We start from the raw sequence: 12,779 nt of genomic DNA on the forward strand, positions 1-12,779 counted from the left end.
TGCTCTATGACACATCAAGCTACTAAACCCTTTGTAGGAAGCTGGCTCCCAAAGGCTTGCCGAGGCAGATATAGGCAGGTCTAGTGCTCTATTTGTGGTAGTGTGGGAGAGCAGTTAGGCTTTTCAAGGAGTTGTGTTGAGCATTTGCCGTACTCAGAGAAGCAATAAATGAGACACACAGTCAAAGAATAAATCTGACACCAATTTAGAAAAAATAACAGTTGCTTTTATATATGCTTTGCATCACTTCGATATAAGGTAAGCAGTTTTTAAATAAAAATACTTTTCAGTTTAAAAAAAATAAAAAACATTTTGACGGTGCAATTTTCAGAGTCTTCAATGTTGACTTATGAGAGGAAAACAATGATGCAGTTTTGCAGGTAAGTACACAACTTATAAATCCAGTCTTTTGGGCTTAGGTCAACTCCAGGCAAAGTTCAAATCAGCACAAAGAGCGCACCCCCAGTGGCACAGGGGCGGCCGGGTGTAGAGGACGAATTCTGAGTCGAGTGCCCAGTGTTAACCAATGTAACCAATGAAATGCTGCTCACCGGTGAGTAAAGCGGGGTCAGGGGTCAATCTTCTAGAGTTAAGGTAAGTACGAGAGGGGCCACACGGCAGCACCAAATTTACACCCTCTGTGGCACAAGGGTGACCAGGTAAAGAGTGTCAACACAGCATTGGGCGCCCAATGTTATCCAATGGAGGAGATCAGCTTCAGAAACAGGCTGCAGGCTCTGGCCAGGAGGCTGGGTGAGGACAACCCACAGCTGCCCAGGTAAGCAGAGATGCTAGGGGTCATAGTGATACAGACGGTCCAGCTCCCCAAGGCCCGGGGGCACCAGGTGCATGGGTGATTTTTGTAGTCAGAAACAGCTTATACGGCAGTCCTCAGATTGAGGCTGCAGGCGTTGCTGTGGAGTCCGGCAGGGGTCATCCCACGGTGAACTCTTGCTCAGAAGCGCTGAGGAACCTTCACAGGACTGGGGGGGGGGAGGGGGGCAACTTAGAATCGGGCCCTGGGCGTCGGGTGCAGAGGTGAATCCATAGACAGTTTTGTGGTTCCTCAGGTAGACGTCTTCTTTTTTGAAGTTGGTTTCTTTTAGAAAGCTCAGCTGTCTTCTGGAGTCCTTCGTCTTTGTCAAAGACAGGTAATCCTCCCAAGGCATAGGAGGTCGCAGGGCTGCAGGACAAGTCGTCTTTTGGGTGCAGCTTCTTCAAGGGGTGCAGGCCAGCCGGCAGGGCTGGGGCCAAGTCAGTTGATGTCTTCGGTCTCCTCTGCTGGTGCGACTTCTGTGGTGGCTGGCTCTTCTTAGTCAACAGGACTCTGAGTTCTAGGGTTCAGGGGTGCCACCTAAATACTCAACTTAGGGGTGTTACAGGGAGTGCCAGCTGGTAGCTAATGGGCTACTGGCCTTTACGGTGAGTGCACCCTTCTTATGACACGAATAGTGGGTGAGGGCAATTTTGTAACAGCTGAGCTGTTTCTTATGTGTGGTAGTATTCTACTCTGCTTGGGTAGGGTACTTCTACCATTATTTCTTGTCCTTTATGTGACAGTGGGTTGCTTCACTTATTGCCTGGAAGTGAGAAGAACAGGACTAGAATCTCTCCAACTCAGAACCAAAGTGCTCCACTGGCTTGCCTCCTGTCCTTCTGAATTCTCAAGGACATTAAAGACTTCTCTTCATCCTGCAACAGCACCTGGACTTGCTTGCTTCAAGTCTTGTCCTGCCAAGTGGGGCCAATCCTGTCCTGGGCCCTTGTAAGTGGGTATAAAGTGCTGTAAGGATCAAGGAAACCCTATTGCTGTTGCCGCACCACCGCTGCTGGAGATCAGGAGAAGCACATTGCTGACTGCACAACACATTGCCTCCATTCCCAATGTATCTTTGGCTTGGTGCCAACACATCACCTGCATCTTCGAAATCAACACCAGTGCATCGCCTCCTTTGCTCCTCGCATTGCTTTCTTAATTCAACTCCGAACCAAGGTACTGTTTCAGTGGGCCAAGGCTGGTGCCTGTATCTGACAAACGATCCATTGCAGTTGGCCTGACTTTTCAAATTTGAACCGGTCTACTGCAAGTGAATAGCCCCAGTTGGCACTTAATGCTTTTAAGCACTAAAAGTGACTATTCTTTACAAATTCATATCTCAGCTTCTACTTATTGGATTTTTGCTGTTTTAGTCTTGTTTTACTCATTAAGTTAAGATCTATTTTGGTAACTTTGTGTGGTATCTTTTTGTGTGTTTTTTTCCACTGTGTTGCTGTTTGAAGCGTTACACAAATACTTCACATACTGCCTCTTAAGTTAAGTCTGACTGCTCTGTGCCAAGCTACCAGAGGGTGAGCACAGGTTAATTTATGGAGTGTACCTGATTTGCCCTGACTAGGACTGTGGTCCTGCTTGGACAGGGTGAATACCTCTGCCAATCAAAAACCCAATTTCCAACATCTCTGACAACTGTGTTAATCACAAATTATTCTACTGCTATTATAATCTCCTCAAAATTGCTCAACACACAAAGGTCTCTGAAACAGGTGTCTTAACCTTGTAAGATATTTTAAAATGCAGCCTCTTTGTGGCCAATTAAGTAACCTAGAATAGAGTTACTATCACATATGTCCTTGTTGACGATTTCTTTGCTGCAGATTTGTTTTTAAACAAATCTGTATAGATTTAGTGTGGAACTCTACTTTCAAGCAACGCCCATGGTGGGTCCGATCTTAACCTTGCCTTTCCGCTTCAGTAAAAACCTACCAGCGTTTGGACGAGCAAAACCCTTGTGATTGAATACACTTAAAAAACACCTGCAGTTGAAGTCATACATGCGTCCTACCTACTACTACCAGCTGTTCTGTGGAAGATGCTGAGCGGATCACGCTGTGTGTGTGTGGAATCGGCGTGCTGACAGACACCCTCTAGTCTAGAACATCATTGTGTGGTGGGGTAGAAGCAAAGAAGAGGCTTTGCAAGTCAAATACTGCATGCAGTCTGTCACAAGGTGACTTCAAATACTGTGAAGCGGTTATAGAAGGCGTTTTTTTTTTTTTTTTAAATTAATGAACGTGTCTTTTATTCCTCAGCGGAAGGCTCTCGCACGTGGATCTTACCTCTCGTCTCCCAACAGAAGCGCTTCCACATCGGACTACCTCTAGCTCTCTTCTTACTCCAACCAACTTCGGTATCTGAAGTCCACGAGAGGTCATCAGAAAGCTGGTTTCTGAGTGACAAGGTAAAGGGCGGTACTAGGAGGGTCTTTTCAGCTATATTTTCGAGCACACCCAGGCGATTGGTGAGGAAAGAAAAAGCCGCCCCTTTATCGCAGAAGAGACCGCCCCTGCCGCTGCACTGGAAGCGACCTCTCCAATGCTCCGGAAAAATGCTGGCCAGCAGCACGCGGGCCGGTGACGTGACCGTGTACGTGCGCGCTTGCACGCTCGTGCAGGGCTGCAAGTCAACCTGCCGTTATAGAACTTAAAAGTGCTACTATATAGAGCCGTTTGTAATAACGGAGGACACGTTCACAATGGAACGTCGTACCGGGCACGAGAGAGAGGAAGCTCCCGTTACTGAAGTAAGAGTAAAACAGCACACTCCCAACAGGTGTTCGGTGGGTAGATCAGACGTAAGGACCCCTGGCATGGTTTGCTGTTCCCTTCCACTGGGAGAGGATTTAACAGCAAGGCTAGGGCATGCAGCACTGTTTTTCATGTTGTGATAGGCCGGTGCGGTGTGCGTGTGAGCATTCATCTCCTGGAGGTTATTTGTGCTGCGGGAAGTTAGAGTGATAACTCCAGAAGAGCGTGCCAGTTTTATGGACTAGACTGCCAACTGCTGTATTACAGGGAGTGAAAAATTTGCTACCATTCGCGCCAAGAATTTTCAATTCTATTAAGGACACGGTCCCCTGGCGGACGGTCATCTTTTTGGCGACAAATTCGTCAAAGATATTGCCAAGTATGGGCCAGATGTAGCAAGCCGTTTGCATGTCGCAAACTGCGAAAATCGCAGTTTGTGCCATGCAAACGGCCTCACCCGATGCTCAATCCCAAATTGCGAGTCGGTACCGACTCGCAATTTGGGAATGCGACTCGCAAATAGGAAGGGGTGTTCCCTTCCTATTTGCAACTCGCATCGCAATTCAGAGTTGCTTTGTGACCGCAAATGCGGTCGCAAACCAACTCGCAGTTACCACCAGTGTAACACTGGTGGTAACTCATTCGCAAAAGGGAAGGGGTCCCCATGGGAACCCCTTCCCCTTTGTGAATGTCGACAAAAATATTTTTTCAGAGCAGGCTGTGGTCCTATGTACCACTGCCTACTCTGAAAAAAACGAAACCAAATGGTTTTGGTATTTTTTTCATTTTGCAACTCGTTTTCCTTTAAGGAAAACGGGCTGCAAAATGAAAAAAAAACTGCTTTATTGAAAAAGCAGTCACAGACATGGAGGTCTGCTGACTACAGCAGGCCACCATCCCTGTGAGTGCAGGGACTCGCTATGGAGTCGCAAAATGCGACCCACCTCATGAATATTGATGAGGTGGGTCTTTGCGACCCCATAGCGAGTCGCAGAAGGTGTCTGAGACACCATTCTGCATCCGATTTTGCGACTTGCAAATTGCGAGTCGCCCAGACTCGCAATTTGCAAGTCGCAAAATCGGATTTTGCTACATCTGGCCCTAAGTCACTACTTTCACAACCCTGGATAAGGCGCAGGCGAATCTCAAAAAGGTTTTTCAATCTGGCCTTTTTGGCCGGGCCGGGCGAGGAAAGGGGCCGCTCGTCAGGCCGTCCAACCTTCCAAGGCTCCCAGTGAGGCTCTTTTAGGGGCCAGGACTATGGCAGAGGAGGTGCTTTCTTCCCCTCACGCTCCCGATTCATTCGTCGGCGTGGCCAACGAGGCGGCTCAAGATCTAACTCCCAGTCAAGATTGTCTGCAGGTGAGAATTCAAGAAAGTTCTATCATTCAGTTGGGGGGTCGTGTACAGTTTTTCCTCCACAATTGGTCTCGAGTGACTCAGGATGCATGAGTGTTGCAAATAGTCTAGGGTTTTCGTCTGGAGTTCTATCAGACTCCGCTGCAGGAGAATATTCCTCCTCCTCTCCATTTTTCCCGACAAGACGCCAGCGTCATAGATTCCGAGATTCGGGAGCTGCTCCAGAAGAGAGCCATCGCTTTTTGCGATTCCCATCCTTCAGGGTTCTGCTGCAATATTTTTCTAGTTCAGAAAAGAGGAGGAGATCACCGTTTGGTCTTAAATCTTTGAGAATTCAACGCTTTTATTGTTTACCGGCATTTTAAAATGGAGGGTCTTTATCTTTTACCAGACCTCCTTTAGCCGGGAGACTGGCTGATGCGTCTGGATCTCAAAGATGCCTATTTGGTGATTCCCATCTGGCATCCTCACAGGCGTTTCCTCCAGTTCAGGTGGAGGGAATCTTGGATGGAGTATTCGGTCCTTCCCTTCGAGCTCTCCTCGGCGCCTTGGTGTTTTACCAAGCTGCTCAAGCCTGTAGTGGCGTTTCTGAGGGATAAAGGGATTCACTTGATCATTTATCTAGACGATATTGTGATCATGGCGCAATCCCAAGAGTTGCTGAGGCAGCACGGGCTCACAACCGTAGCCCTTCTTCAGGACCTGGGTTTTGTCATAAACGACAAGAAGTCGGTCCTGGTACCTTCCAAGACTGTAGAATTGTTAGGTTTTCTGATAGATTCCGACAGATCGCTTTTAGTTCTTCCCAAGGCCAAGCTTCGGGCCATCAAGAAGGAGCTTCAGGTGGCCTTAGCCAGAACGTCATTGTCCCTGAGAAATATCACTCGGATTGTGGGGCTTCTGGCATCCTCAATCCAAGCGATTTTTTTTTCAGGACCCCTCCATTACAGAGCGTTACAGAGACTCAAAATACGTCATCTCCAGAGGGGCATGACCTATTCGGACTTGGTTCCTCTGACGGAGGAGGAGCTCAATTGGTGGTTGACCCAAGTCGACGTGTGGAATGGCAGAGCCATCTTCAGCTCCCAGCCCGAGGCGGTGATAGAGTCGGATGCCAGTCTTTGGGGCTGGGGGGCGAAATGTGGGGACATCTCGATGTGGGGGGGGGAGATGGTCCTCACAGGAACTTCAGTTGCACATCAATTGCCTGGAGTTATTAGCGGGTTCCTTTGCAATAAGGACTCTTGTTGCCCAAGAGAGTTTCATGTTCCAATCTGCTTCGGATGGACAATGTGGCGGCAGTCAGGTATATCAAGAAGCGGGGGGGCACCCGGTCGCCTGTCCTAGCAGAGATAGCCAAGGATTTTTGGCATTACTGTTTGGAGCACCGTCTGCGGGTGACAGCGGAGTACCTTCCGGGTCAGATCAGGGTGGTAGCGGATTGGAATTCCCGTTACCTCAGGGATTACAGCGACTGGAGGCTTCTGCCTCAGTTATTTCTGCTGACTCAGCAACTGTGGGGCCAATGCAGAATAGATCTGTTTGCCTCTCGCCTGAACAAGCAGTTACAAGAGTTTTTCAGTTGGAGACCGGATCTGTTGGCAAGAGCAATGGATGCGTTCCTTCAGGATTGGGCAGGGTCCCTCAATTATGTTTTTCCTCCATTCGCCATGATCCCAAGGGTGGCGACTCAGATCAAACGGCAGAAAGCGGAGGTGATATTGATTACTCCTCTTTGGAGGGCGCAGCCGTGGTTCCTGTTGCTGTTGGAGTTGGCGTGCGACTCTCCTCTTCTTTTTCCTTGGTCGACGGACATGCGTCTGGGTCCGCAAGGTGAGAAACACCCTCTGGTTTTGGAGAGACAGTTGCAGCTGATGGCCTGGAGGCTTTCAGGCAACAGTGGCACTTCCCAGGCATTTCGCGATCGTCTCAGAGGTTTATCGGTGGGGCTTGGGCACCCTCCACCAGCAAGAGGTATCTCTCCGCTTGGAGAATCTGGAGCAGTTGGTGCCAGGAACGGCGTATGGATCCCGTGGCAGCCGAACTGGTCCAAGTTGTGAATTTTTTATCGCAGAAAGCTGACGAAGGATTGTCGTACAGGTCGGTAAATAATTTTCATTCAGCTATTTCTGCAGGCCATGTCAGGGTGGATGGAGTTTCGGTAGGTATGCATCCGATAGTGGTTAAGCTTTTAAAGGGTGTAAGGGTTTCTAACCCTCCTTCTTCCAGGTATACGTTCCTTTGGGATATGAACTTGGTTCTCCGTTTGTTTGAGAGATGGCCTGATAACTCTGATCTATCTAGGAAACAGTTACCGGCAAAGCTAGCCATGCTTCTATGCCTATCGGCTTGTCGACGATCTTCGGATGTGATGGCCTTGGATCTTGCAGGTAGAGTTTTTACACCTGAGGGTGTTTATTTTTCCATATCTAGAAGAACTAAAACAATGTCTACCAGTATCGAATACTTTGCTTTTCCATTTTCTAAAAAGTTGTGTGTTATTGCTTGTTTGAAAGAATATGAGCAATGTACTAGATCTTTTAGGCTGAGTCTGACGGGCCAATTGTTGATTTCTCTTTGCAAACTTTTTAAGCCTGTATCTGCGGCTACCATTGCCAGATGGTTGCGTTTTGTAATGGCTGAAGCGGGAATTGATACGCAGGTACTCTGTTCGGGGCGCAGTGGCTTCCAAATCTGTGGGTTTGGGTCTGTCAGTGCTGGATATTATGAAATCAGCCGATTGGTCCTCAGATTCCACTTTCAAACAGTTTTATTACAAACCAGTTGGTGATTTTGCATCTAGAGTGTTTCAGCCAGCTTTGAACTAGCATATTCTGAGCCTCTGTTCCTGCCATAGAATGAAAAATTTGCTAGCATTCGCATCAAGAATTTTCAATTCTATTTAGGACACGGAGGCGAGGATTATCCCTCCCAAGGATTGTGTTTGCTTTGGGCAACAATATGTTAAGTGCAGTCTCTTTTGGGATATGTTTTAATGTTCCCACCCAAATTATACTGCTGTTATATAGATGAGCGTGCTATTATTATTATTATTATTATTATTATTTTTTTTTTTCTTTTTCTGCCTAGGATCGGAGCAAAAAGCGGAAAAACACGGAGTTCTGGCACAAGACATTTGGCTCGGTTGTTTTTGCTGGAGGAATGTTTGTCTTCAATCAGCTGTTATTTCCTGGGCATTCTTTCAAGTTCTTGGTTATGAATTCCTAATAAGCAGTTTGTGAAGCAAAGAAAAAGGAGGTTCCAGAAGTTTGTGGGCTTTAATATGGTTAAGGAGCTGTTGATTGGTGGACATTTTCTGCAATGACTTTTGGGAAATGTAGTTTGTTTTTATGTGTTTTGATTGGCTGCTGAAATTTTGAGTAGTAAAGAGAGAGAAGCATAATCTACTACATCATGGGCCAATCAGCCCGAAGATAGGGTGCCCCCTGGACGGCCATAGGCATAGAAAAGGGACTCGCAGTCGGCAATGGTGAAGAATGGTGAAGGGCTACAGTGCCCTTACCTAGAAGAATACTGCCACGCCCAACAAACTTATTAAAAGTTGATATGAGAAAAGACCTTAACTGCTAGCATTTTAGGGATGTTGAACTTATTTCCATTTCTAAAAGTTTGGACTAGTGGAGGAAGATATCTAAAATTTCAGGTTGTCTAACACGCACGAAGAGCACATGCCGTCCAATTTTATTTGCGTTCTGAGATTTGTAGTCCAGTAATTATAATCCTAAAAATACTACGAGTGCTAGAAAGCAAATGAAGATTTAAAAAATGAAATGGTAAAATTTTTGTTTTTACGAGGCGGCCCAGTGGAGAGATGCCCATGGATGGGATATGGGAATTATTTGCACTTAATTGAGTTGCCATTTAGAATTGTGCAAACTACTGAAACTCGTCGGATAAAGATACTCCGGCTCCCATGTCGAGGTAAGCCGCAGGTGTTGGTAACACCTTGGATCATGACGGATATTAACCCCCTCTTTAAAACTTGCTGTACTTTGTGAATGAGGTGAGGCAGCACAGTAGGCAACTGTCTCTAAAGAAGTGAACGGTCCCTGGTGTGAGGTGATGGCCGTTGAGAAAGGGGTGTATGAACCACAAAGTAATTTCCCCTACGTTCCTCGTCCCAATCATTACAAGTGAGGTAACGTTACCTCTCAGCTGGAACAAAACCGGGGGGTCCCGAAGCCACCCCCACCCACCCTGCTTTGGTGCCTTAAAGGGGGCTGGCATTCTTGGCTCCTTCTGGCTAAGCAACCCTCTCTCGAGGGTGTTAGGAAGGTTCTAGACCCGATGTGGGTGTTAAAAGAGCCTGAAAAGATAATTTTGCTGTGCTTAATGGCTAAACTTTGTCCTTTGGAAAACATGGGAACGGTGTTACCTGATAATGTCCATGTGGATTTAGTGGTGGCAAGTCTGGTAGTCCGCTCCTCTATGGCAGAGGGGTGTATTCTGAAGGATCCCTCAGACAAAAAGTGGATTCTGTAGAGAGCCATCCAGACTCTCCAATACTTTGTTTCCTGTTCCGCGCGTCCGGGCGGAGCACGGACAGAGATTATAAAAATAAAGACGGAGCTGCGCTGATGTAGTTTCCATGTGCAGGTACCTCGAGCGTGTCCGTGTGTTCTTTCTAGGGGTCACGGTAGGCCCACTACACTGGCGACGAGCGGGATCGCAGTGACCCGCACAGCGTAAAATCGGGCCCCCCCCCCGGAGAACAGCGATCTGAGCATGGGGCACGAAAAGAAAGAAGAAAAAAAACAGACTCCCGGCAACTCTAATGCAGCCCAGAGGTCGATTTGCTCTCAAGATACAGTTTGAAGGTTCCAGACTCTTTGGGGGTAGAATTGGGAGATAAGCTCCATCAGATTTTTAAAGAGCAAAAACATTTTCATAATTTCAGCGACAATCCTCTAGGGATCTAATTTATTTTTAAATTGAAAAACTCCATTTGTCAGCCTTCCTGGAGACAACACAATTGGGAACAGTCCTCAAAGTTCCAAGCAAAATCTTCTTTCAAATCTTTTTGAAAACAGAAACAAGAGCCAGAGTCAATGGTCAGCGACCTTGACTTCTGACTGTGTAGAGGAAAATATGTCATCTTTACAGGTTGGAGTTTAGATTTGGCAGTACATTTCTCAGCGGCAAGAACTTTCATCTGACAGATGGGTTCTTCAAGTCATCGCCATATTTAAAGAATAGACTTTTCCACAGACCCGAAGTCTATACGGACCATTCGTACTCCTTTGCCTTAAGATCCATGCAAGAAAGAAGCTCTACTGCAGGGGATCCTAGACCTTCAGAGGAAGGGAGCAGTTCTCCCAGTCCACCTAGACAGTTGGATGAATACATACCACGTCAAGAGATCAGATATTAAGATTTTGGGATCAACCGAAATTAACTTTGGCCCGGCTGGGATGTCTTCTTAATTTGTCCATAATTCAAGCTAACCCCTGCTCAAGAGCTAGTAGGAGCTTGATTCTAAACTGACCTTGCAAGACTGTTTTTAACAATGGGGAGAATCAGTCGCCTCCAGTCTGCTCTGTGGAACTTGTTATCGAAGTAGCAGGCTGCAACTAGTCTGGCCCACAGGGAAAATAACATATTAGATGTAGATACTTGGAATAGTGGGGTGGACTGGTGCATGGCCATGGAGAAACCATTTTATGTGGGAAAAGGTTGCCTCAAAGAAAAGAAACCAAATTGGGCTCCTGCAAGGGTTGCTGAGTGTGTTTTGAAGATGAATAAACTCTGCTTTGACTTTCTGAAACACTCCAGGCGAGTTGGTGATTATAGATGGATTGAAGTGAAAAACATGTTATATAATGTATGAGATATTCTTGGGCTTTAGTCAGTAATCTGAAAAGAATACTGAAATTATATATTGTATTGCTCATCCCAAGTTTGAGCCAACAAGCATGTATGATCACTTTGTTTTTTTTTCCTCAAAGAAAATCCATAAAGGTACTTTAAAAAACTCCAGCCAATGATTGCTCTCTTCTCACTGGTAACTGAATGCTAGAAGAGACTTGTTGATCTTCATTTCATCAAGATGCATCTTTTTCAATTAACTAATGAAACTGCTGAAATGGAAGAATAAGAAGTTCCATGTGACATTTTGTTGTTTGGTGTTTTAATGAGTGATTTAGTTCATAGATTGAGTGTAGCATTTCTCAGGCTCCAAGACCAGTTCCCACAAAAAGAGATCAGCTGAGCTCTCACAATTTCCTCTGTCTGCAACAGAACACTTTAGATTTAAATCTGTTTTATTGCGTTGTCGGCAACAATCAAATTAGCAGTTACAGCTCAAGTCACTAGGCACACTATGCCCCTAGGTCCACGCCTTCTAAGGTCCTAAAAGGTGAGGTCTAACACAAAACTACACCATTACACCCGGGCTGAAAGAAAGAAAGAAGAGAGGCCTGCTCTAATAATGTTGTGTGCATCGGTCAAGTGTAATATTTTCAAGTATCTGGGACAAGTCAGATCTTAATCTGCCAGGTCCCTGTGTTCTCTGAAAGGAAACCTCTGGATTTTCCAAGTCTGCTGTGACATTCTTCATCCCCAACAGGCCCCAGAGTCATTGAAGTCATTCCACATGGTCTGGCACTTTCTTCGTACCCCCATGCATGTGCTGCTTGACCACACACAAACTCAGTCATTGCCTAAGCCGGCACATTGTAGGGGAGTATGTTAGTGGGTTGGGTAGTCCCAGTATAGTGCGTACTGGGAGTAGCAGTACGTTGGTGTTGAAAATAGTGTTGGTACTCTTGAGCACATCCTTCCTGGGGCAGTCCCACGTGATATGCATTAAAGTTCTCATTCCTCCACAGTTCCTCCAACATATGGGGGTGTGGCCATATGCCATTTATGTATATGTACTGGCATGAATTACCAGTAGTATGCCATCTTGAGTCTAGTGTCCTTGCCTGGATCACTGGCAGATGAAATCTATGCTCTTGTATGAATATCCCCCCCATTTCCCAGCTGTCACCCTAATTTGGTTTCCCACTGAGTTTGTGTTGGTGAACGGTCCCCCCCATTCTGTCCTTGCAACAACTTGTATGTCAAAGAGAACATGCCTGTTATTTCGCTTTGTGACTAACCTTTTCTCAAATGGAGTTAAAGTCCTCCTCACTGCGCTCTTAATGGCTGGTTGCATGACCCAGTGACTGATTTGCCAATAGTTTAGTCGTTCCATCTCAGGCCATAGTCTTGTTTTAATTGTTCAAACGTTGTAATTCTGTCTGCTTGAAATAAGTCTCCCACCCTTTTGCAGTTAGCCTGTTGCCAGGCCAGGTAGGTAGTACCCATTTCCACTTGGGCAAAGTCTGGGTTGCTCAGTATTAGGGTCATAGGTGATGGCCAAGCCTTCAATCCCTGTACCGTCGTTACCCCGTCCCACACTTCTATAGTCGCCCACGCTACCAGAGAAGTGTAGACAATATTTGGCTTGCAATGTTTTGATAGCCATGGGATTTCCCAGATGTGAATGCAGGCAACTGCTTGGTTCATAAAGCACAAATGCTTTTCAAGGTTGGGGCGGTGCCGTTCCATCATGTGGTGAAGATGTGTTGTGGCATAATAATGAACTACGCATGGAAAACAAGGCCTCCCTTCTCTGTTGTCAAAAAGTCCTACGTTTGGCTTTATGGGGGTTGTTGCACCTCCATATGAATGGGTTCCAATATCCTGCAGTTTCTCTACTGTTCCCTTTGGTGGGGGAAATCAGGATTGTCTGCATTATGTATAATATTTTCGGGGTCAGGGTCATTTTAACTGCCTCTATACGTCCTAGACATGCCAGTCCCCCATTTCTC

General features: G+C 46.3%; 1 protein-coding gene across 1 annotated transcript in view; it reads right to left on the bottom strand.

Annotated features, from left to right (window-relative positions):
* Positions 1-3,250, bottom strand: part of ABHD18 (abhydrolase domain containing 18) — a 245,755-nt gene extending 242,505 nt beyond the window's left edge. The window contains exon 1 of the mRNA XM_069242299.1: positions 3,118-3,250. The gene's annotated coding sequence lies outside the window, so the exon portion shown is untranslated. The remainder of the gene's footprint in view (positions 1-3,117) is intronic.
* Between the last annotated feature and the right edge of the window lie 9,529 nt (positions 3,251-12,779).

Source organism: Pleurodeles waltl, chromosome 1_2 (assembly GCF_031143425.1).
Source record: "Pleurodeles waltl isolate 20211129_DDA chromosome 1_2, aPleWal1.hap1.20221129, whole genome shotgun sequence".
Taxonomy (NCBI): Eukaryota; Metazoa; Chordata; class Amphibia; order Caudata; family Salamandridae; genus Pleurodeles; species Pleurodeles waltl.